The 23,175-nt window shown below is 51.9% G+C and overlaps 1 non-coding gene and 2 pseudogenes across 1 annotated transcript; all 3 read right to left on the bottom strand.

The window, feature by feature from the left end:
* LOC146872005 (28S ribosomal RNA) overlaps positions 1-8,381 on the bottom strand; it is a 10,945-nt pseudogene extending 2,564 nt beyond the window's left edge.
* A 438-nt stretch (positions 8,382-8,819) lies between these two features.
* Positions 8,820-8,973, bottom strand: LOC146872004 (5.8S ribosomal RNA). Its single transcript, XR_014959935.1, has one exon. It is a non-coding gene; the product is annotated as a 5.8S ribosomal RNA (ribosomal RNA).
* Positions 8,974-9,978: 1,005 nt separating this feature from the next.
* On the bottom strand, positions 9,979-11,717 carry LOC146872003 (18S ribosomal RNA; annotated as a pseudogene).
* Positions 11,718-23,175: the final 11,458 nt, after the last annotated feature.

Below are 23,175 nucleotides of genomic sequence, written 5' to 3'. Positions count from 1 at the left end.
CTTCCCTGAGGTACAATAAGTTATTAATTTTGTTCAGACCAATTGTCGTACATAACTTTGGAATACTGAGGCCCCCAAAGGATCTTTTTGAATATAGGAGACCATCACATGTGTATGCTGGTAGGTGTAGAAAATAATTGACATACTTTCTAATTGTTTGATCCAGAATGTTTAAAGTTTTCGCTTCTGTTCCTGCCATTTCCAGTTTAAATGACAGTTTAGGGATCAAGTATTGACAGAATATTTATATTTTCTGTGTGGGCTTAAGTGGTAGATTGTTGAGTTTTTGAGCCCAGTCAACAAGAACTTCATTAATTTTGTTGTTGCTTGAATGGCCGGTGTGTGGATCAAAGTTCAGTCCGAGGTATCTCTCACTTTCTCCTGGGTGTATGTTTTCAATGTTTTGTTTTTCAAATTGCTATGGTTTACAGTTGTTTACCAGGATCTTATCTTTATGGTGACTTATATAAAATCCATGTGTTTTTTTCACATTAAGTTTTAATCCTGTTGTTTTACTGAATTTTTCAATGATTTTCAGATTTGTACTCATTCCTTCCCAGGTGTTGCTGAGTACTGCGATGTCATCGGCAAAGGCCAGAGCAGTGATTTGCTTGATGAGATCATTGGAGCCGAATGTGAAGCCCTTGCCTTCTTTCTGAAGATCACAGATCGGAGGATCCATGGCAATATTAAACAGCAGTGGGGATAAAGAGTCACCTTGCTTAACTCCTGACTTCATTGTTGTTTCTGGAGTTGCTTCATTGTTTTTTCCCTTGAAAAATGTTGTTGAGTCAGTGTATAAGCCTTTTATTATGTCTCTGATGCATGATGGAACTCTGTGTCTTGCAAGACTCTGTAGAATATGACCATGGCTGACAGAGTCAAAAGCTTTTGAGATATCTACGAACACCACTGCCAACGAGCTTCTGTTCTTTCATGCCCCTTTTATAATGTTTTGCAGAAGAGTCAGATTTTCGAGACAACCTCTCACCTTCATGAAGCCTTTTTGTCTCGTATTTATTTCAACGAAAAATGTGTCTTTTAGTTGATATTTTTGTGAACAACTTCATGAATGCCGTACCGATGGTAATTGGACGCCAATTACTTATCTTTTTGAGTTTGCTAATCGGTACATTCTTGGGTATTAGTATTGACCGGTTCTTTTTAATACTGTCTGGTACTCCTTCTCATCAATAGCCAAGACAATAAGATTCTGGGTAGTAGTCTTGGTTGCCTGCTATGCTCTTTATTTAAGTCATTCAGACCAATCTTATCAGGCCCCACTGCTTTCTTTAAATCTGATTCATCAAAGGCTTTAGTTACTTCGAGCAGTGTAATTTCTTTACATAGACTTCCAATTTCCCATTCATCTGGTATCCGGTCAATTGGGATGAATTTGGGATTTTTCTTGTTTTCTTTTTCAATTATGCCTTTATAGTATTGGAAGATTTCATCAGCACTGATTTGACAGGTGGCATCTTCTGCCCCATCAGTGATTATCCTGGCAATTTTCTTTTTGTCTTTTTGGAACATTGTCTGGTATTCTTTGTAACTGCCCTTTGCTTTTGCATAGTTTTTCTTGTGTGTCTGATTGAGCCTTCCATTTTTCTTATTTTTCTTTGGTATCTTGTTTTGTACAGAGGCAGTCTGTTGCTCATCTTGAGCAGAGTTCATAGGTTCATTATCGGGTTCGCTCGTTGGTTCGGTACGATTTGATGGTACAGGACTTATATCATTGGTGTTTTCTGATATATAAGTCACTATCTCATCCATCAGATCCATAGCAGCATTGTGATGCTGGATGTTTTTTGTGTACTTCTCGATTTCTGTGATTCTATCATTCAGTTCATCAAAGTTTTTTATTTTTGACGCTCGTTTCCGATTGATAAAGTCTCTGCGCCTTTCTGTTGTTACTTCTACTGCAATCTCTGGTTCATCGCAGGAGTCATTCTCAGAGATATTGGATGCTTGCAGTACATCCTTTGTCGATTTTTTGCTCTTATCTCTTCTATCTCTTCTTTTTTCTGCAATTTGTTTACTATTTTTATTGTGAAAATGCGGAACCATCAGTGCATTAATGTTTCTTTTGTTCTCGTATACTTTTTCAATTCTGCTAATAGCAGTATTTCCTCCTGTGACCATAGTTTTGATGGTTTGCTGCTTGCTAGAGCTGCTAGTCTAGCCTTATTTTGCGCTCTTGGATGCGCGTGTCGAGCATGTTGTGAAACTCCAATCTTTGTTCCAAATCTGAGGTCACAGTAGCTGCACAGGAATGGCAACTCTCCTTTTTGAGGTCTTCCTTTACATTTTGCATAGTGGCATGCAATATTGTGGGATTTGGCTTCTTTGTCACATTTTGAACAATACATTTTGAGATAGAAGCCTTTATGCTTGTTGGAGACATGTTTTCTCAATTCTTTGAAAGTTCCCAATATGTCTCCACACAAGTCACATTTATACTTTTCGTTTGGGTATTTCCAATATGTGACTTTTTTGGAGTAGTCACTTTTCTTTGTTATCAGTTCTTTGCTGATTTCGTATACATCCGGTAGGTTTGCAAAATTGGCTGTATCAATGTTATTCTTGGCTGAAGAGGCCACAAATTCAATGGTTTCGCTGAGGTCTACTGTTGTGTCTTCTTCTGCTTCGGAGGGTAAACTAAGGCCTATAACGTGACCTGGATCGTTGTTGTTTGTTGTATTGTTTGAAGCTAGTGCTGGTTTGTCAAATTTGGTGAGGAGGTTAATGATTTCTTGAAAAGACAGCACCTCCTTACGCCATCTTAACGGGGTTTTTATTCTCCAGGAACTACCTGTAGGAGAGTAGGGTCTGCAATCCTATGATCACCCCAGATTTTTTGCTTTTTGCTTCATTGGTTTACGACTTTCCCTGGCTGTGGGCCTGCTAATCAGACCCACAGCCTACCTGTTCTCTCTCTAAATTGACACACATGTACCTTAGGTGCATTTACTAATTGGAACTGGGCCACCTTATCAGCCCCTGTATCAGCATACCTTAGGTATCCAGGGCATAGGTGTACCCAGGGCCTACCAGGGGCTGCAGCATGTATTATGCCACCCAAATCTGACACAACTGGCTGCACGACGGCTGGGGCAAGGTGGTTTAATCACCCTTTGCTTTAGATATAGTATCCCTATATCTAACCCTAAAATGGACACATGTATTCCTATCAGTCACTCCTCTGGCAGGCCTTATCAATCCTGAAGGCAGAGTGCTTGGAATTATGTGAGATGGTGCTCTGGCATGAGCTGAGCCCGTCTGCAGCTTGCGGAACCAAGTCCTAATAGCTGTTCCAGGATAACGCGTACCATATACTCTTAAGTGCACTATAATCCTCGCGGTTATTTGCTAACTTTGGTATCGCATTATCAAAACATGTCGAGTAAGGTGTCATACGAATTGGAATACTAACCCCTCGCCAATTCTGGCGACGGGGTTAGCATTCCACCCTTCTAGAGGGACACGACATGTATGTAACTGTGAACCCCGGTTAAAATTAACTCGAGCCTCAGCATCACAAAATGGATGCCGCCACCACAGACATAAGTCTGACCTCCTGCTGCTGGGAGTCCTTCCAGCAAGGAGAGCTTGGACAAAAGGTTTCCTGTCAGGGGCGGTGCTAGCACCATCCCAGACAGGATTTTGTGTATCCCAGGTAGGCAGGGCTGAGAGGAAGGTGACTGCAAGTGGCACCCCGGTGCCCACTGTGCATAGGCCGGCTCAAACCAGTTCCAGGGGCACCCCAGCCCCTGAGCTGGGAAGAGACCGGACAAAGGAGAGGGGTGTAACCACCCCCCTCCTGGTCCCACCCATAGGCAGGACCTAGTCACAGGTCAGCCCCTTTTCTTAGAATAAAGGTAGGAGCGGGCCCCCTTCCCAAATTAGATCATTCTAAATCTTGAACTACTTTCCACGAAAGGAACTCTTGACTATTCTGAAGACTCTCCCTTGTGGCTAAGGAGTAGCCACCCTGCACCAGCAGGCACCACCTAAGCGCTTGCGGTTTGCTGTACGTCTGTCCTTCGGATCAAGACTGACCAAGCTCGACGAGACCCGGATTCCCTGCCACCTCTGACCTCTACCTGCATCATCAGCCCAGCTGAGATTCGTGGGTGTGACGAGACCTGCGGGACCGGCCATCTTCTGAAACTGCACGACGCTTATCCAGCACGACCGCCGAGGGATCCTCGAGTGAGTGCTTTTTGGGGTTTGAGAAGCCCTAACCCTGAGCAGCCCCAGCACCGAAGTCCAGCCCCCCCCCCCCCCAGCATCCACGAGAACTCCGTGGGGGCCCTTCTGCTCTTTGCTGCTCACCGCGTTGTCCGGTCACTTGCCGTTGGCTAGTGGCCCTCCTTACGACGCACCACGACGTTTTCCCCGCTGGTCTGGTTGCTTCAGACTGGCCCTTGCTCCCCTCCAACAGAGGAGCACCCCGGACCCTCCTGGTCCACTCCAGACGCCATCTTGACTCCACCGCGTGGGCTTGCCTTTGCCAAGGCTTGTTGCTCCAATCCTGGACCCAGCATCGCCGACAGCAGACACCTTCGTGGGACAGCTCGCCCCGCCAGCCTGGTCGCCGACAACGCCTCCTGGTCCGAGGGACAGCAGAGTCCAGCGTTGCCCACTCACCTGGCCGAGGTGACTTCCTCCGGTGCCATCCCGGTGCCCACACAATCACTGGCTAGTGATTAAGAACGGAGTCCCCTCTGCTTTCAGGTCATCTCCAGCATCGATCCAGGCTTGGATCCCTCCGAATATCTTCACTGGTCACCTGCCAGCAACTACTTCTTTCAGGCTCCAGAGACTTCAACGAGGATTCCCGACGTCTTTTGAACCCTATGCAGCCGCAGCCCCTGGGCTAGGTAACCCGAGCATTTCGGTGCTCCAACGTAGGTTCACTATCGAAGTGTCCAGATCCTTTTTCGTTTTCAGTCTAGCTGGTCGGATTCGTCCGAAAACAGTAACTTTAGAAACGCTAGCATCCATAGACTTCTTCCCGCATCCCGCGTGAGAGTGCACACTCTGCACCCGATCTCCCTAGGCCTCCTGCTCCTAACCTTAGAGTTCAGTAGTGTAGTCCTAGCGATCCTGAAGCCTCTGGATCTGGTTACTCACCTGCTAGCATTTCGCATTCCACTTTTAGTGTATATGGTTTTTCGTGCCCCTCGGGCATTTGTGTAAATTGTGCAACTTGAAGTATTTCCTTAAGAGTTTTGTATTGTGCTTAGCTCCCTGCCTCATAAAGAGCCAGGGTAGTCTTGTTATAAATAAATATCCTTTATTTTCATAACAACTTGTGTGGTGTCCTTTCACTTGGTGTTCAAGGGGTAAATGAGATGGTAAAACAGCTGGCTTAACACGCCCTCTAGAGTTTAGCTTAAAGACTGCTCTTGTCCATGCTACTAGGATAGCTGGTCTATAAGGTTGACTTACAACCAATCATCAATAAGGGTCGTTTGGTATGATACACAGTGATCACTAGAATAGTGAGCACTATATATCAGGCCAACTTCTCACACTACCCCATCTGGAAATGTGTTTGTTTGCTTCGCCACTTCTCACTATCACGCTCGCTGCCATGATAGAACCTTGTTTAGCCTGTCTCTATATACTTCTCTACGCAGAGTCTAGTACCATAGAGGCAGTTACCGGCGGGACCACTGGGAGGTAAAGGCCACTACAACTGAGAATAGGTTAAGAGAGTCATAGTTACTCCCGCCGTTTACCCGCGCTTCATTGAATTTCTTCACTTTGACATTCAGAGCACTGGGAAGAAATCACATCGCGTCAACACCCGCCTCGGGCCTTCGCGATGCTTTGTTTTAATTAAGCAGTCAGATTCCCCTGGTCCGCACCAGTTCTAAGTCAGCTGCTAGGTGCCGGCTGAGGCAGAACGCCGGCCCCACGCCCCCGGAGAGGGGGCACGGGGAGAGGCGACCACCGCAGCTGGGGCGATCCACAGGAAAGGCCCGGCTCACGTCCAGAGTCGCCGCCGCCCCGGAGGGATGCACCTCATCCAGCCGTGGCGTGTGCCCAGCCCCGCTTCGCTCCCCAGCCCTACCGACCCAGCCCTTAGAGCCAATCCTTATCCCGAAGTTACTTATCTGACTTGCCGACTTCCCTAACCTACATTGTTCCAACATGCCAGCGGCTCTTCACCTTGGAGACCTGCTGCGGATATGGGTACGGCCCAGCGCGAGATTTACACCATCTCCCCCGGATCTTCAAGGACCAGTGAGAGCTCACCGGACGCCGCCGGAACAGCGACGCTTTCCAAGACTCGGGCCCCTCTCTCGGGGTGAACCCATTCCAGGGCGCCCTACCCTTCACAAAGAAAAGAGAACTCTCCCCAGGGCTCTCGCCGGCTTCTCCGGGATCGTTTGCGTTACCGCACTGGACGCCGCAAGGGCGCCCGTCTCTGCCGCTCCAGGTTCGGGGATCTGAACCCGACTCCCTTTCGATCGGCCGAGGGCAATGGAGGCCATCGCCCGTTCCGTCCAAACAGCACTCGCCCATCTCTTAGGACCGACTGACCCATGTTCAACTGCTGTTCACATGGAACCCTTCGCCACTTCGTCCTTCAAAGTTCTTATTTGAATATTTGCTACTACCACCAAGATCTGCACCTGCGGTGGCTCCACCCGGGCCCTCCCCCCGGGCTTCCGTGCGCACCGCAGCGGCCCTCCTACTCGTTGCGACTTAGCCCCCGCGGCTCTCAGCGCCAGTGACGGCCGGGTATGGGCCCGACGCTCCAGTGCCATCCATTTTCAGGGCTAATTGATTCAGCAGGTGGGTTGTTACACACTCCTTAGCGGATTCCGACTTCCACGGCCACCGTTCTGCTGTCTATATCAAGCAACACCTTTTCTGGGGTCTGATAAGTTTCGGCATCGGGAACCTTAACCCGGCGTTCGGTTCATCCCGCAGCACCAGTTCTGCTTACCAAAAGTGGCCCACTAGGCACTCGCATTCCATGCCCGGCTCCACGCCAGCGAGCCGGGCTTCTTACCCATTTAAAGTTTGAGAATATGTTGAGATCGTTTCGGCCCCAAGACCTCTAATCATTCGCTTTACCAGATAAAACTGGGGGCTCCGAGCGCCAGCTATCCTGAGGGAAACTTCGGAGGGAACCAGCTACTAGATGGTTCGATTAGTCTTTCGCCCCTATACCATGGTCGGACAACCAATTTGCACGTCAGGACCGCTACAGACCTCCACCAGAGTTTCCTCTGGCTTCGCCCTACCCAGGCATAGTTCACCATCTTACGGGTCCTATCACGCACGCTCATGCTCCACCTCCCTGACGGAGCGGGCGAGACGGGCCAGTGGTGCGCCCGCCGCTGGAAGGGTAGCGGGATCCCACCTTAGCCGGCACGCGCCAGCCCTCACCTTCATTGCACCACAGGGTTTTGCTCTGTCTGCCGACTCGCGCACATGTTAGAATCCTTGGTCCGTGTTTGAAGTCGGGTCGGGTGGGTAACCGACATCGCCGCAGACCCCTGGTGCCCAGCGTGGGTCTCCCCGCCCAGCATCGCGACGCGGTCGGGGCACACTGAGAACTGTCCGCCACAGTTGACAGTCGTGCTGGGAGCAGGGGGCCACGTCCCCCCTTCAACCGCCCGAGGGGTGGCCGGGAACAGGTGCCCGGGGGAGGACGCGGAGTTGGTTGAATCTCCCTCGGCCCAGCGGACGCGGCGAAGCTGCTGCCAGGGGGACTGTAGCACCCTCCGCCGGTGCAGAGGGCCACCTGCCACCCCAAAGCCTTCCCAGCCGGCTCGGAGCTGGTCGCGGTGCACCGCCACGGACAAAATGCACCCGGTGGGGGCCGGGGTGGGGCCCGGGCGCCGGTCCCGCGGAGGTATCCGGAACTCCCGGGCCACTGACCTTTCCGCCGTGTTGAATCCTCCGGGCAGACTGCACGGACCCCACCCGTTTACCTTTCGACGGTTTCACGCCCTCTTGAACTCTCTTCAAAGTTCTTTTCAACTTTCCCTTACGGTACTTGTTGGCTATCAGTCTCGCGCCTGTATTTAGCCTTAGATGGAGTTTACCACCCGCTTTGGGCTGCATTCCCAAGCAACCCGACTCCGAGAAGACCCGATCCCGGCGCGCCAGGGGCCGCTACTGGCCTATCACCGTCCGCGGGGTGAGCCTCGATCAGAAGGACTTGGGCCCCCTGAGAGATGCCAGGGAGTCGGTCTTCTGTACGTCACATTGCCTGTGCCTGCCGCCGGGCGGGGATTCGGTGCTGGGCTCTTCCCTCTTCACTCACCGTTACTGGGGGAATCCTGGTTAGTTTATTTTCCTTCGCTTAGTAATATGCTTAAATTCAGCGGGTTGCCACGTCTGATCTGAGTTCGTAGTCGGAAGAAAACGCCAAAGCTTTGGGGGGAGCAACAGGGGGAGGCCAGTCCCCTGCCGGAGCAGGGGCCTGGCGTCCCGGCACCCCGCCGCCTCTTTCCCCAGACTGGATCTGGAGGGGTTTCGGCCTCACCGGGAAGACGGCCGCAGAGGTGGGCGCCCAAGGCGCATGCGCGCTGGCAGCCGGTGGGATACCGCAGACAGCCATGTGCGGCACGCAGCCAGGCGCCTGGGACAGGCCAGGAGTGGACCGGTCGCCAGACCCCTTCTTGGGACTAGGCGCGCCGGCGGCGTACCTCCGCGGCAGGATCTGGTGAGGGACCCTGTCACGGGCGATCGGGGGGTCTGATCTTGTGGGGGGACGAAGGGTAGTGGAGCTAAACCTGCGACGGCCCCAGCCGCGTCCCGGGGAATCCCCGGGGCGATTGACGATCGAGCGACCCTCAGACAGGCGTAGCCCTGGGAGGAACCCGGGGCCACAAGGTGCGTTCGAAGTGTCGATGATCAATGTGTCCTGCAATTCACACTAATTCTCGCAGCTAGCTGCGTTCTTCATCAACGTGCAAGCTGAGTATTCCACTGCCAAGAGTCACAGGCAACTTTTTGAAAACGTACGCCCACCTGCGGGCGCAGGAGAGGCGGGAGGAAGGCGACGCCATCTGTCTGCCGCCCACACAGCGAGACGGCCCAGGCGCACCATTCAAGGCTTCCCCTCTGGGAGTCAGACTGCACAGTTGGGAGAAATTTTTTTTTACCAGGTGCTCGGCCCGGGAGTACCCCCACTCACCCGCCGGTGAGGAAGGGGGCTCCAGGAGCAACGGGAGCAGGCAGCCCCGCAGCTACCGGTCCCTCCCAGAGTAACCAGGAGGGACCACGCAAGTCTTCAAACCCCTCAGCCTGGCCGCACAGGACCATGTCGAACCGGGTACCTGGCAACGAGGGAGGGTTGCTCCACCTGCACGTCAGTCGAACGTTGCCGGGAGGCCCCGAGCCATGCCGGCAGGCTGACTTTTTTCAGCTCACCCCACCCTTGCCCGGTTCGGAGGCACCGGAATGCAAGAGCCAGGCAGCTCCTCATCCCGCAAGCCTCCCACCGAGAGGAGCCGGGGTCCCCTCCCAGGCCCTCGGTCCCTTCTCTTCCAGGCCTACCCTGCCTCACAAGAAGGGCCACTCCTTGGTCGCCCGGATCCCGGTGGAGCTGGGACGTGGGCACCAGAGAGCCCAGCCGGCTGCAGGGCCTTTCGAGGGGGGGGGTGTTACGAGCCCGATGATGCACTGCCATTCGGTTTCCCCCCACTGTGGGATCATGACAGGTGAGCTTGGGTTCCAACTTGGGAGGGCCTACCGCTCTGACCCTTCCAGAGAGGGACAGGGAACAGGGGCCGCCCCCGGTCCCTTGTGTGTCAGTCGGGTCCTCCCCGGGGGGAAGAGGCCCGCCAAAGGCCCGTTCCTTAGCCGAGCACCCCATGTGGCCATGGACCGCTCCGCCGGCTAGGGCGCACCAGGGCAGGGTCGGACCCTGTGCCTACGGTGTGTGCTTGCAGGAGGCAGCCGAGGGCTTCAGGCTGGCACCGGTCACTCGGGCTGCTCCACCGTTAATGATCCTTCCGCAGGTTCACCTATGGAAACCTTGTTACGACTTTTATTTCCTCTAGATAGTCAAGTTTGATCGTGTTCTCTGTGCTCCGCCAGTGCCGTTGCCGACCCCGACGGGGCCGATCCGAGGACCTCACTAAACCATCCAATCGGTAGTAGTGACGGGTGGTGTGTACAAAGGGCAGGGACTTAATCAACGCGAGCTTATGACCCGCACTTACTGGGAATTCCTCATTCATGGGAGATAATTGAAATCCCCACTCCCTATCACGAACGGGGTTCAGCTGATCCGTTCAGTGTAGCGCGTGCAGCACCGGACATCTAAGGGCTTCACAGACCTGTTATTGCTCAATCTCGTGTGGCTGAATGCCACTTGTCCCTCTAAGAAGTTGGACGCCGACCGCTGGGGGTCGCGTAACTAGTTAGCATGGAGGAGTCTCGTTCGTTATCAGAATTAACCAGACAAATCGCTCCACCAACTAAGAACAGCCATGCCACCCACAGAATCGAGAAAGAGCTATCAATCGGTCAATCCTTTCCGTGTCCGGGCCGAGTGAGGTTTCCCGTGTTGAGTCAAATTAAGCCGCAGGCTCCACTCCTGGTGGTGCCCTCCCGTCAATTCCTTTAAGTTTCAGCTTTGCAACCATACTCCCCCCGGAACCCAAAGACTTTGGTTTTCTGGAAGCTGCTCGGCTGGTCATGGGAATAACGCCGCCGGATCGCTAGTCGGCATAGTTTATGGTGGGAACTACGACGGTATCTGATCGTCTTCGAGCCTCCAACTTTCGTTCTTGATTAATGAAAACATTCTTGGCAAATGTTTTCGCTTTGGTTCGTCTTGCACCGGTCCAAGAATTTCACCTCTAGCGGCACAATCCGAATGCCCCCGGCAGTCCCTCTTAATAATGGCCCCAGTTCCAAAAACCAACAAAATAGAACCGGAGTCCTATTCAATTATTCCTAGCTGAAGTATTCAGGTGACCGGCCTGCTTTGAACACTCTCATTTTATCAAAGTAAATGCTTTGGATCCCCAGGACACTCAGTCAAGAGTATCAAGGGGGCGCCGAGAGGCAGGGGCCAGCACGATCCCAAGATCCAACTAGGAGCTTTTTAACTGCAGCAACTTTAATATACGCTATTGGAGCTGGAATTACCGCGGCTGCTGGCACCAGACTTGCCCTCCAATGGATCCTCAGTAAAGGATTTAAAGTGTACTCATTCCAATTACAGGGCCTCGAAAGAGTCCTGTATTGTTATTTTTTGTCACTACCTCCCCGAGTCGGGAGTGGGTAATTTGCACGCCTGCTGCCTTCCTTGGATGTGGAAGCCGTTTCTCAGGCTCCCTCTCCGGAATCGAACCCTGATTCCCTGTTACCCGTGGTCACCATGGTAGGCACAGAAAGTACCATCGAAAGTTGATAGGGCAGACATACAAATGTAACGTCGCCGTCACGGGGATGTGCGATCGGCCCGAGGTTGTCTAGAGTTACCAAAGCATCCGGGCGAGCCCGGATTGGTATTGGTCTGATAAATGCACGCATCCCAGGAGGTCAGCGCTCGTCGGCATGTATTAGCTCTAGAAATACCACAGTTATCCAAGTAACAGATAGAGCGATCAAAGGAACCATAACTGATTTTATGAGCCATTCGCAGTTTCACTGTACCGGCTGTGTGTACTTACACGTGCATGGCTTAATCTTTGAGACAAGCATATGCTACTGGCAGGATCAACCAGGTAGCCACACCTGCTGACGGTGTGGGTTCGGGACGCCCCGTGCCCATCTCCCCGACCGAACAAACGTCGCGCACCTAGGGGAAGGAGCCCACCCGCCTGGGCAGGAGGGCTTGCTGGAGGGGTGAAGAGGTGCGGTCACATGGGCACTGACAGGCCCATCCGTCTCCCCCGGAAGGGAGAGGCGGGCCGAGGCGCAGCCTGAGCGAGACGCAGGGGTGCCGGAGCCTGGCGGCAGCGGCACCCCTCAGAACGGTCATTCCTAGCTGCTGTGGAAATGTGCTGGGCAGAGAGGGGTGACAGCGTGGCGCACGGGGCCTACGAACCTGCTGGGCAGCATCATCCGAGGGCCTGGCGCCACCCGACCCCTTCCGCTCCGGTCAGACTACTGGGGGGTATGAGCTGCTGGGGCTACTTGGCCTTCGCTCTGCTAGGTAGGGTGAATGGCCTCCCGCCAGGCAGCCGGTCCTCGAGTCAGATGGTCCATGCGGGGAGGAAGCTCCTTGCTTCAAACAACAGCCGAGGCTGGCCAAGCAGTCCATCCCTAAACAGAACGAGAATGCCCAATCAATCAGAGTATGGTCAGGGCATCCCCTGGCAGGCCGCCCTGCGCGGGGTGATAGCAGCTTCTCATCCCTGCCTGCTCCTGGGACGAGCAGGCTCGAAGGAAAGGCTCATCAGGAAGGGGCTGAGAGGCAGGCACAGACCTGGGCCCCTGGGGGCCCCGACAGGCGGGCCCGGGTGCTGGCTTCCCCTGTCTCAGAATCGCCGGACCTCACGGAGCTCTGACTGAGCAAGCTTGGAGAAAAAGGACCATCGGGAAGGGGCTGAAAGGCAAGTGCGTACCCGGCCACCTGGGGGCTCCGGCGAGCAGGCACGGGTTCTGCCGTCCCCTGTTTCGGACTCGCCAGACCTCAAGGAGGTATGACTGACCCTCTCCCTAGTAATCCGGAGGAAAATTACCCCGTTTCTTGTAATCCGTGCACACGAGGTGACAGAGGGGACCCAAGGCGCGAAAGTGCCCGACCTCCTGGAGCCCTCGCTGGGATCGAGAAGGCAAATGAGCCCTCATCGGGACTTCCAGGGAAGCCCAGCCATCTGGTCACCCCATTGGAAAGCATTGCATGCGACCAGATGGCCGAGGTAATAGGTGCGACCAGATGGCCGAGGGGAAAGGTGCGACCAGATGGCTGGGCTTGAAAGGGAAGCCATCTGGTAGCTCTGTGCCCCAACGAAAGAGTGAGCGGGCGCTGGGGCATGGGGGGGCCGGAGGCCCGGGGCCCCAGCCATGGAGGCTGCGAGGGGGACCCCACGGGCCCTCCGACCCAGGGCCCGCGGACACTTTGACAAGCAGGAGAGGCTTGCACAGGACCGATGGACCCCCGTCCTGGGCCCTTGGCCAAGTGGCAAGCCGGGGGACAGGGCCCAGAACCGGGGCAACCAACCCGGGGCCCGGCAGCGCCCCTGGACCCAGCTGGGGCTCCCGGGCCCAGAGGTGCAGGGGAAGCCTCCCCGGGCCTGCCGGACCCTGTCCCGGGCACCCTGCCTCACGGCAGGACCGAGGAGACAACCTGGGGTGGGAAGGCCGCCCTCCCCTGAGCCCTCGGGGGCCCCGGCCGGAGCTCCTGAACCCAGCCAAGCAAGGGGAGGCTCCCCAGGCACAACGGATCCCGTTCTAGGCCTTTGGCAGAGCGGCAGGCGGGGGAACAGGGCCCAGGGCCAGAGCACCCGACCTGAGACCTGGCGGGCCCCTGGACCCAGCCGGGGCTCCCAGGCCCAGAGGTGCAGGGGAAGCCTCCCCGGGCCCGCCGGACCCAGTGCCGGGCACCCTGCCACGCGGTGGAGAGGCCGCCCTCCCCGGGGCCCCTGGGAGCAGCTGAACCCAGCCAAGCAGGGGGAGGCTCCCTGGGCACGACAGAACCCCATCCCGGGCCTTTGGTGGGCCGGCAGGCCAGGTGACGGGGTCCAGGGCCAGAGCACCCGACCCAGGGCCCAGCGGGGCCCAGCTGGGGCTCCTAGGCCCGGAGGCTCAGGGGAAGCCGCCCCGGGCCTGTCGGACACCATCCCAGGCACCCTGCCATGCGGCGGGACCGAGGACAGAGCCCGGGGTGGGGAGGCCGTCAGGGGCCCCGACCAGAGCTCCTGAACCCAGCCAAGCAAGGGGAGGCTCCCCAGGCACAACGGAACCCCATCCCAGGCCTTTGGCAGGCTGGGGGATGGGGCCCAGGGCCGGAGCACCGAACCCAGGACCAGGAGGGGCCACTGGACCCAGCCGGGGCACCCAGGCCCAGAGGCGCAGGGTAAGCCTCCCCGGGCCCGCCGGGCCCCGTCCCCGGCACCCTGCCACCCGGCAGGACCAAGGACGGAGCCCAGGGTGGGGAGGCCACCCTGCCCGGGGCCCCTGGGAGGCGCTGAACCCAGCCAAGCAGGGGGAAGTTCCCCGGGCACAACAGAACCCCGTCCCGGGCCTTTAGTGGGCCGGCAGGCCGGGGGACAGGGCCCAGGGCCAAAGCACCCGACCCGGGGCTCCCAAGCCTGGAGGCGCAGGGGAAGCCTCCACGGGCCCGCCGGACACCACCCCAGGCACCCTGCCACGCTGCGGGACTGAGGACGGAGCCCGGGGTGGGGAAGCCATCCTCCCCAGGGCCGCAAGGAGCCCCTTAACCCAGCCGAGCAGGGGGAGGCTCCCTGGGCACGACAGAACCCCATCCCGGGCCTTTGGTGGGCGGGCAGGCCGAGGGACAAGGCCCAGGGGGCCCCTGGACCCAGCCGGGGCTCCCAGGCCCGGAGGCGCAGGGGAAGCCTCCCCGGGCCCACCGGATACCACCCCAGGCACTCTGCCATACGGCAGGACCGAGAACAGAGCCCAGCCAATCAAGGAGAGGCTCTCCGGGCATGACGGAACCCCCGTCCCAGGCCTTTGGTGGGGCAGCAGGCCGGGGGACGGGGCCCAGGGCTGGAGCACCCGAGCCGGGGTCCGGCGGGGCCCCTGGACTCAGCCAGGGCTCCCGGAGGCAAAGGGGAAGCCTCCCCCGGGCTCACAGGACCTTGTTTGGGCACCCTGCCATGCAGCAGGACCAAGGACTGAGCCTGGGGTGGGAAGGCCGCCCTCCCCGGGGCCCCTGGACCCAGCCGAGCAGGGGGAGGCTCCCATGGACCACATCCAGGGCAGCCTGCCACGCAGCAGGCCCAGGGACGGACCCAGGGCTGGACCGGCATCCTGGCCCGTCCAGCTGCCGGCTGAGGACCGCTAGGCCGAGAAAGGTCCCAGAGTACCCTGTTCCTAGTAATCCAGAAGAAGGCTACCCCCTTTCTGGTAACCTGTGCGTACTGCGAGACTGAGGGGACCCTAGGCGCGGAGATGCCCGACCTTCTGGAGCCCTGGCTGGGATCCGGGAGGCAAATGAGCCCCCATCGGGACTTCCAGGGCAACCCGGCCACCTGGTCGCCCCATTGGAAAGCATTGCGTTCGGCCAGATGGCCGAGGGGAAAGGTGCGACCAGATGGCCGGGACCAAAGGGACTCCCATCTGCCCGCCCGAGACTTCGCGGTAGGCCTCCTTCTGCCCATGTAGGGCTCAGGGGCTCCGCTTCCCAGGGGCTCGGGGACCCCGGCTGGGACTCAGGCACAGGGAGGACCGCTGGAGCTCTCGGGCCCGGACGCCCGGGGGAGGACTGCCCGGGAACCATGGAGCCCATCCCAGGCACTTTGCCACGCCGTGGGCCAGATGTGGGAGCCCCTAGTAATCCGGAGGAAAGCTACCTCTCTTTCTGGGAACCCGTGTGCACCTCAGGGGACCCTGGGCGCGAACGTGCCTGACCTCCTGGAGCCCTGGCTGGGGTCCGGGAGGCAAATGAGCCCCCATCGGGACTTCCAGGGCAGCCCGGCCATCTGGTCGCCCCATTGGAAAGCATTGCCTGCGACCAGATGGCCGAGGGGAAAGATGGTACGAGATGGCTGGGACCGAAAGGACTCCCATCTGCCTGCCCGAGCCTTCGCGGTAGGGCTTCCACCTGCCCACACAGGGCTCAGGGGCACCGCTTCCCGGGGGCTTGGGTACTCCGGCTGGGCCTCTGGCATGGGGAGGACCACCGGAGCTCTCGGGCCCGGACGCCCGGGGGAGGACTGCCCGGGACCAATGGAGCCCGTCCCGGGTACTTTGCCACGCCATGGGCCGGAGGAGGGAGCCCCTGGACAGAGCAGAGGTGTTGTCTGATAATAGCCCATCTGGTCCCCGGCAAAGAACCTCCAAGCTCGGGAGGGGTGTTTCGGCATACCCTGCCCCTAGTAATCTGGAGGAAAGCCACCCCTCTGTCTGGGAACCAGTTCGCAAAGCGAGTCTCAGGGGACCCTGAGCCCAGACGCGCCCGACATCCTGGAGCCCTGGCTGGGATCCGGGAGACAAATGAGCCCCCATCGGGTCTTCCAGGACAGCCCGACCATCTGGTCGCCCCATTGGAAAACATTGCGCGCGCAACCAGATGGCCAGAACCGAAAGGACGCCCATCTGCCCACCCGAGCCGAGCGATAGGGCTCCCGCCTGCCCTTGCAGTGCTCCGGGGCTCTGCACCAGGAACCCTTGTCCCGGGCAGATGGACACTTGGTAGGCCGCAGGGCGGGGGCTCCCACACCCCAGGCCCTGACCGAAACCCAGGCCCCAGGGCCAGTCCCTGCTTTTCAACCCAGCCAGACTGGGGAGATCGGGGAGCCTGCCCGGGCACAAGGAACTCCTGTCCCGGGCACAAGGACCCTCAGGACGTGTGCTAATTTTCCACACATTTTTTCCATAATTCCACATAGAGGCCTTACGCCAATTCCGCCCAGCCCTACTTTTGAACCCAAACTTATTTTTAAACACAGTGCTCCCTGGCAGGTGCAGGTAACCCGGTCTCGCGCCCTAAAGCCAGCCCTGCTCCCAGCAATGGGGCAGGACAAGCATTTCCAGAAATGAGGTTGGAGCTATTAGGAAAAAGAAGTGACAAATTGTGCAGTTAACACATTTAGACAAACCTGATAGTATAACAAACATATCTTTATAGATTTGCCAATGTTCCTAGGCTTCAACTCCTTGCAAGTCCAGAAAACTGTTCCTCATCCATTGTTGGCTGAAGGGACATATTTAGTTCACCCAAGAAATGTTGTAAAATATTTTAGGTCTGGATGCACATCGCAGCAGTCAACTGACCATATGTGATCAGCAGAAAAAGAGCTTGCAGAGGCACACCCAAGAGAGAACCTTAATGACATGCTCACTGTGGGTATTAACTACACCGTGGACCAACCCCCAAAAAACTAACACAATTCCTCCAAGCGCCTTAAACCTAACCCAAACCCCCACCCCTTAAAACTAACCCCAAAACCTCTCACCTGTTAACTTCCTGTCCAACGCTCCTCTGAACTCCGCCCTGCAGGAACACTAGACCGTCTTAGTCTGAACCATGCACATGCGTGGTTCAGACTAAGTCGTTGTTCGTGCAAGTCATTGTTTAGCTTGCGTGACTCCGGAACCCCGTTGTTCCGGAGTCGTTCTTCAGGATGTTTCCCATAAAGCTCTGCTGGTAGAATACTCCTGACTCTTGCTGGAACAAGAGGACTCACTTGAGGTCTCCTGAAACCTGCTGGCACACAGGATTTGCAAACGGTCTCTGAGGGTCAAACCTGGCCTCCTATTTCCTTAATTCAGGAACGCAAAAAAGCAGAATGATTCCTGATACCAAGAGGGCCTAACTGACTACATAGGACTTGACCCAGCAGAAGACCTGACTGGAGAGAGACCTGGTTCCTAGAAGCTTGCCCAGTGGAAGGTAGGGGCTGCAGGACTGGTCAGATGAAACTTTCCCAGCAGCTGGACAAAAGTGGACCGTGACATTTTTCCACCTCCAGAGGACGGAGACAAGGTGCTGAAACTTGCCCAGGAAAGTCGCACCCTAGGTGGGCAAGAAAACCAGGTTTGCCTATCTCCGAGCTTTACCCAACCCTGAAAATAGGTTCAGCAGGACTATGTGGTAAAGGTATTTGGCCTCATGGAGCTCTGCCCAGCTACAGCTTCCAGCCTTGCCCCACTGAACAATTTCAACTTCCAAAAAAGCGACTAACTAAGTCAGCAGGTAAAGCCTTGGACAGAAGCAGGCAAGCAAATCTATCTGACCAGTGAAATACCTTTGGTAGTCACAAAATCGGACTTGTCCCACTCTGACCTTATGGCGCCAAAACCAACGGTTTCAGTTGGAAGCCGACAATGATGCATCTGACATCGAGGGACCCTCACAGTCCACAGACTTAGACCTGCTGAAAGATTCTGACTTCCATTTCAGTAATTCTGAAGTTAAAACCTTTGACCAGAACGATCCCCTTGGTGTACCCTACTGGATTTCATCGTGGCTGACCTTCAATCATGCCTAGGTTAGGTCAATCATGAACTGTTATTTTCAATTGTGCTCTAATGTTTGGAGGCACTTTGGTCTTCAAACTTGAAAAATTCATATATCTGGTTCTCCTTAACCTGTTTTATTGAGCTTGGTGCCTCTTTGCTCAACAATGTTTTCTCTATTTCTTTTCATTGGTTTGGGAATTTTATCTAGTCTCTTCTTGACTTAAAACTTGTTGGTATTGATTGAAGTTACCAAGCACTTCTCTAGGGATTGTCGGCTACTTGTGCTATTAGCTACTAGGGGTTGAGCAGGGAGTAGATATATTAAATTGATAGGGGGTTCTCCTGTCTCATGCGGGGAAGATGGTCTCCACTCCTGGATACCTGCAAAAAGAAGAAAAAACAAACCACCTTTAAATAATCAACGTTATCTTCAAAGGCGGAAACACGTCTGTGCAAGGTATATATGGTTGCCTTTACTTATCTGATTTGATTGTCCACAGTGAATGTAGATCTCATTTGCTTGGGCACATGTCTGATAAAGTTCTATAAACAAAACCAAATGAAGGATTAGTTTATTCCTGAAATTAAGGAATGAATCCCTATCTAGTAGCTCTGCACATTTCGGTGCATTTTCCCAATTTTAACTTCTAGGAATCGTTCCTATTGGGAATATATTATTTTTTGTGTTTTTTTCTTCTTTTCTATCAATATCTGTTTTGGGCTTTTTATGGACTCCCTGTTTTTTCACCATCAAAAGTCAGTTCATATGATAATTTCCTTTTACTATATATGTACTCTGCTATGAATACATAACACCTTATTGTCCTCTCTTACTTAGGTAGATGGTAATCTGATTCTGATTCTACCATCATTAGATCCTCAGTGGAAGAGGGGAATTTAACAGGTAGCAAGCTTGAATTGGTAACGAGCACTAAGAAACCATATAAAAAAAATGTAATAGTCCATATCGTGTTGTGATGGTTGATGTTTCTTTTTTTAAAATATTCACGTAGATTCAGTATAGTTCGTGACTTAATAAGAAGACATACTATTGCAGCCAACACATGTTTTGTCTTATCGTAACGCTATACCAGCGACTTCATCAGGGCCACAAAATTAAACATGAATCATTCCTAGGTCAGATATTGCAACTGTATGAAATCCATACTCCACCACCGAAGTGAGTGTAAATGCCTTATGGAATGGCACAAACTAAGAGTCAATTGCAAGACCAGAAATTGAGAACAAAAGTTCAGTAATGTCTGGTACAATGGCAATGTTATACGGTAAACCAAATAAGGATATCTATTAGTTATGCACCATGACATAAATCCAAAAAATATTTTTTTCCACACTAAGAAAGAGGTGTATATAGTCGGAATTGTGATCCTAAAGTTTGTTAATCTCAGAACAGTCATAAACGTAGAGTAAGATAAAATCAAGACAAAGATCCATAGTGTAAGATTGTGATACCAAGAGGGGATATATCATCCATCACCAGTTATAAATATTGTACTCAGGCGGTAGTGAAGACTCTGTAAAATAGATGCTCAATAGAAGGGCTAGCTAGAGAAAAACAAACAACTCACCCTTACTGTATTTCTTCCATGCTAAATCCAAATTATAGAGATGTAGCATCTGTTCCTAAATGTATATATAATACTAAGTATACTGTCTAACACAATATCCTAGCTAACAAACCCATATCTAAATTTAAAATAGTACACAAATCTTACCCATTTTATTCAGTAGCAAATTAATTATTGAATGTGCGTATATTTGCAAGTTCATGTAGTCGATGCTTCTTATATTAGTTCTGTCTGTCAGCATAACATAGATACATATTACTTTTAGTCCCAATAATCTATTAATCAAAAAGTCACAAAACGTACTACTGTTCCAACCCAATTATCTTTAAATGATTGAAGTTTAAAGTCCAAAGTATAATTCCTTTCTGAGCAGGAAAATTGTAACTGTAAATAACTTATCCCATAGTATTCATATGGCAATGTGATCATCTATATTTCACTTAAATAATATATCGTACTGTAGAGCTTAATCTGACTAGTTGCGTCATTTTGCTGCTTGCATATTAGACCTACGATTCCTAATTTAAGATCTGACCACAGACGATATGTTTGAAAATAAAAACTATTCGTTAAGTAAAGTATATTCCCAGTTGAAGTGGACTTGTAATCAATCCTCACGATATTATCCAATGATTGTTAAAGGTTTTTAAATATACATAGAGTTAGACGGTACACATATCTCAGCTTACCTCAATAGTGATTCTTAGCGCGACGGATGTCGCAATATATATCTCATACCATGATATTAGCACATTATAGTAACCATCCGTGTCTCAGCTAAATAATAATATATTACTCTGAAGTGAGGCTAAATCAACATCGGGCGTGTCGTTATATTGCAAATATTCTAAGTGTAAAATACTAAAGAACGTTGTATAATCACAAAATAGGTAGGCAAAGTGGCCCCATATGTTATTAGCTACGGTGTTTAGTATACACGCCATCTTGGATTAGCTGAGTGTAGTGCGTCCCCATAATTGAGATGAAAGGGACTAAATAGGTCATGTCGGTCACACCGACATCTCGGCAAGGTATGCGCTCAGCAATATTATTGTTACCACATTAAATGAAAATAAAATAAAAGTGGAGATCAAAATTGAAAGACGTCCCCATGCTTGAATAGGAGAAGAGTATAATTCAGATAATGTCAAATGTAATCATATGTGTGTAAACATACTCATAGTGTTATGATAACATACTGAGTTAGATCTAACGCCCAACTATAATATAAACGTTATGCCATCAAATTGTTTCATCATCGTCACAAGGTCTAAGTAATCTGTTCAGCCAGGTGTAATAAGAAGAGAGGAAATATTTGTGAAGAAGAAATGTGAATGGATTTCCGTGCAATCAAGTTCCTAGAAAATATTGGAGCTCAAGATTATTATTCATACCTACCTCCACCGCATGCAGTTTCATGATCCACCGTGTTTCACATTGGCACAACCTCAGTTCATGGTTGCCCCCCTTTAACAGGTAGTTACTAGTTTAATGTGAATACATTTATAACAGGCGTACACAATATTATAACATAAACACATACATACACTAATGTATACTCTTTCCTTTATATACAGAAATCACAAAGGAAGAATCTGAGGCTGATCAGTCATCCCTGAGTGCGCCTTCGACAGGAGTCTTTTCTCTTCCCTTGTTTTCCCCTGATCCCCCAGCTCACTATTTCTGGCAGTGACATTGTTGGGCATTCTTGGTGGGTGAGGAAGGTTGGGACCTTGTTTCAGGACTTGCATCTCGCTCCTGCAGAAACTTCAGGTGAGAATTACAGTTCTCACTGCTCTGAACCAGTTTTATCCCTTGATAAAGGTGAGGGTGTCGACTTTGGTACAGGTGCTGGCAGCTGTCCGAACCAGAGTCTAACCATGTTCAGTGGATCGTCAAGACAACTACATCTAATGAACACCTGAAGTACCTCAGTTTTACTGTTGAAATCAAAAAGTACCAGTAGACAGCACTGTCACTCGGTCGCAATGTTATCCTTCAGATGCTGACTATGGTCGCATCCTTTCTGTGACAATACATGGGACATGGATTACCGTATCTAGATGAATAACAATATATACTTCTATTCAGTAACAATATTTCTGGTGGATATTAAATCTTCCTGCACATTCCGTACTTTAAAAATATCCTCCAGGCACCAGACTGAATTTGGAAAACATTGTCCCCAGCAGTAGATGTTCAACGCCACTACATTTTGCCACATATCTCCAATCGCAGCTCATCTGCCCTCGATTTCAAAACATACGCCTAAATATGGCACAGACTGGTGCAGTGGTGTGAATCCTTTATATATTTTGCATGCCTAATCAAGGTATGCCAGAAAGAAGTGAGAAAGCATTAACAACAGCAGGTAGAACAGCAGAAGCACATTTGTATGCCTAGAAGCTGAGAGCACGTCACCTGATGTGTCCTCTGGACCTGCATCATGGGACTGGGATAAGGATACATTAACTAATGAGTGTACATGCAGAAGGAAGAGTATCCATGAGGGGAAAAAATGACTGAGCTATTTAATATTAAGAAACACAAGAGCAACCCATATGTCCTCGTGAAATGGGTATTTTACAACAAGCAATAACAGTGTCCACAAGGAACTTATTTCATTTGACACACTTTTCAATACAGAGTAAAAATCATATATTCATAACTGATTGAATCAGAGAACAAAGGAACAAAAAAGGGAGAAAATTATTTCAATTCAATTGAAAAAATACTTCAATAACCTGGAAAATTATTTACTTCAGCCAAAGTAAATGTAATTTATTTCATGAATAACAATTTAATCACAAAACAATTTTTTTCTTTTTTTATACTACAAGCACAGTTGAAGAAAGTGAAAGAGTAAACCCAGTGAGGTGATCATAGCCTTTAACGTGAAAATTATGTGAAAAGTAATTCAAGGAAAGGTCTTAAAAACAACGAGAGGCATTCAACAATATAATGAATCTTTCTTGCTCTCTCTTGGTTTGTGTCGACGACGTTTCAACCCACACTGGATGGGGGGGGGGGGGTCTCTTCAGGACAATTATCTGGGGACTAATGGTAGTCTTGTATCTCCACAGTGTTCTATGTTGAACCCACTGATCGAAACAGGGTATGGGAGGGACTAAATCAATTCAATGAAGCATGTCTTGTAGTTCTCTTCCACTTGTCCGTTATTTGTAGTGGCAGCTTAATTTTAATTAGTATAGTTATGATATAAGGGACGACCAAGACGAATTAAGCGTCTGACCTGCTTACTCAATTCCACGAGCTGCAATTGAATTGAAATAATTTTCTCCCTTTTTTGTTCCTTTGTTCTCTGATTCAATCAGTTATGAGTATATAATTTTTACTCTCTATTGAAAAGTGTGTCAAATGAAATAGGTTCCTTGTGGACACTGTTATTGCTTGCTGAGCTATTTAATGGGCCCTGAAGAAGTTCCAAAGGAACAAAATGCGTCAGTTTTCTTGTATGATGTTTATTTTGGCTGCAAGCAAA

The sequence above is a fragment of the Triturus cristatus genome, chromosome 1_1 (genome assembly GCF_964204655.1).
Source record: "Triturus cristatus chromosome 1_1, aTriCri1.1, whole genome shotgun sequence".
In the NCBI taxonomy this organism is placed as follows: Eukaryota; Metazoa; Chordata; class Amphibia; order Caudata; family Salamandridae; genus Triturus; species Triturus cristatus.
The sequence above is the reverse complement of the archived record's forward strand: the minus strand, read 5'-3'. Positions and strand labels throughout refer to the sequence as shown.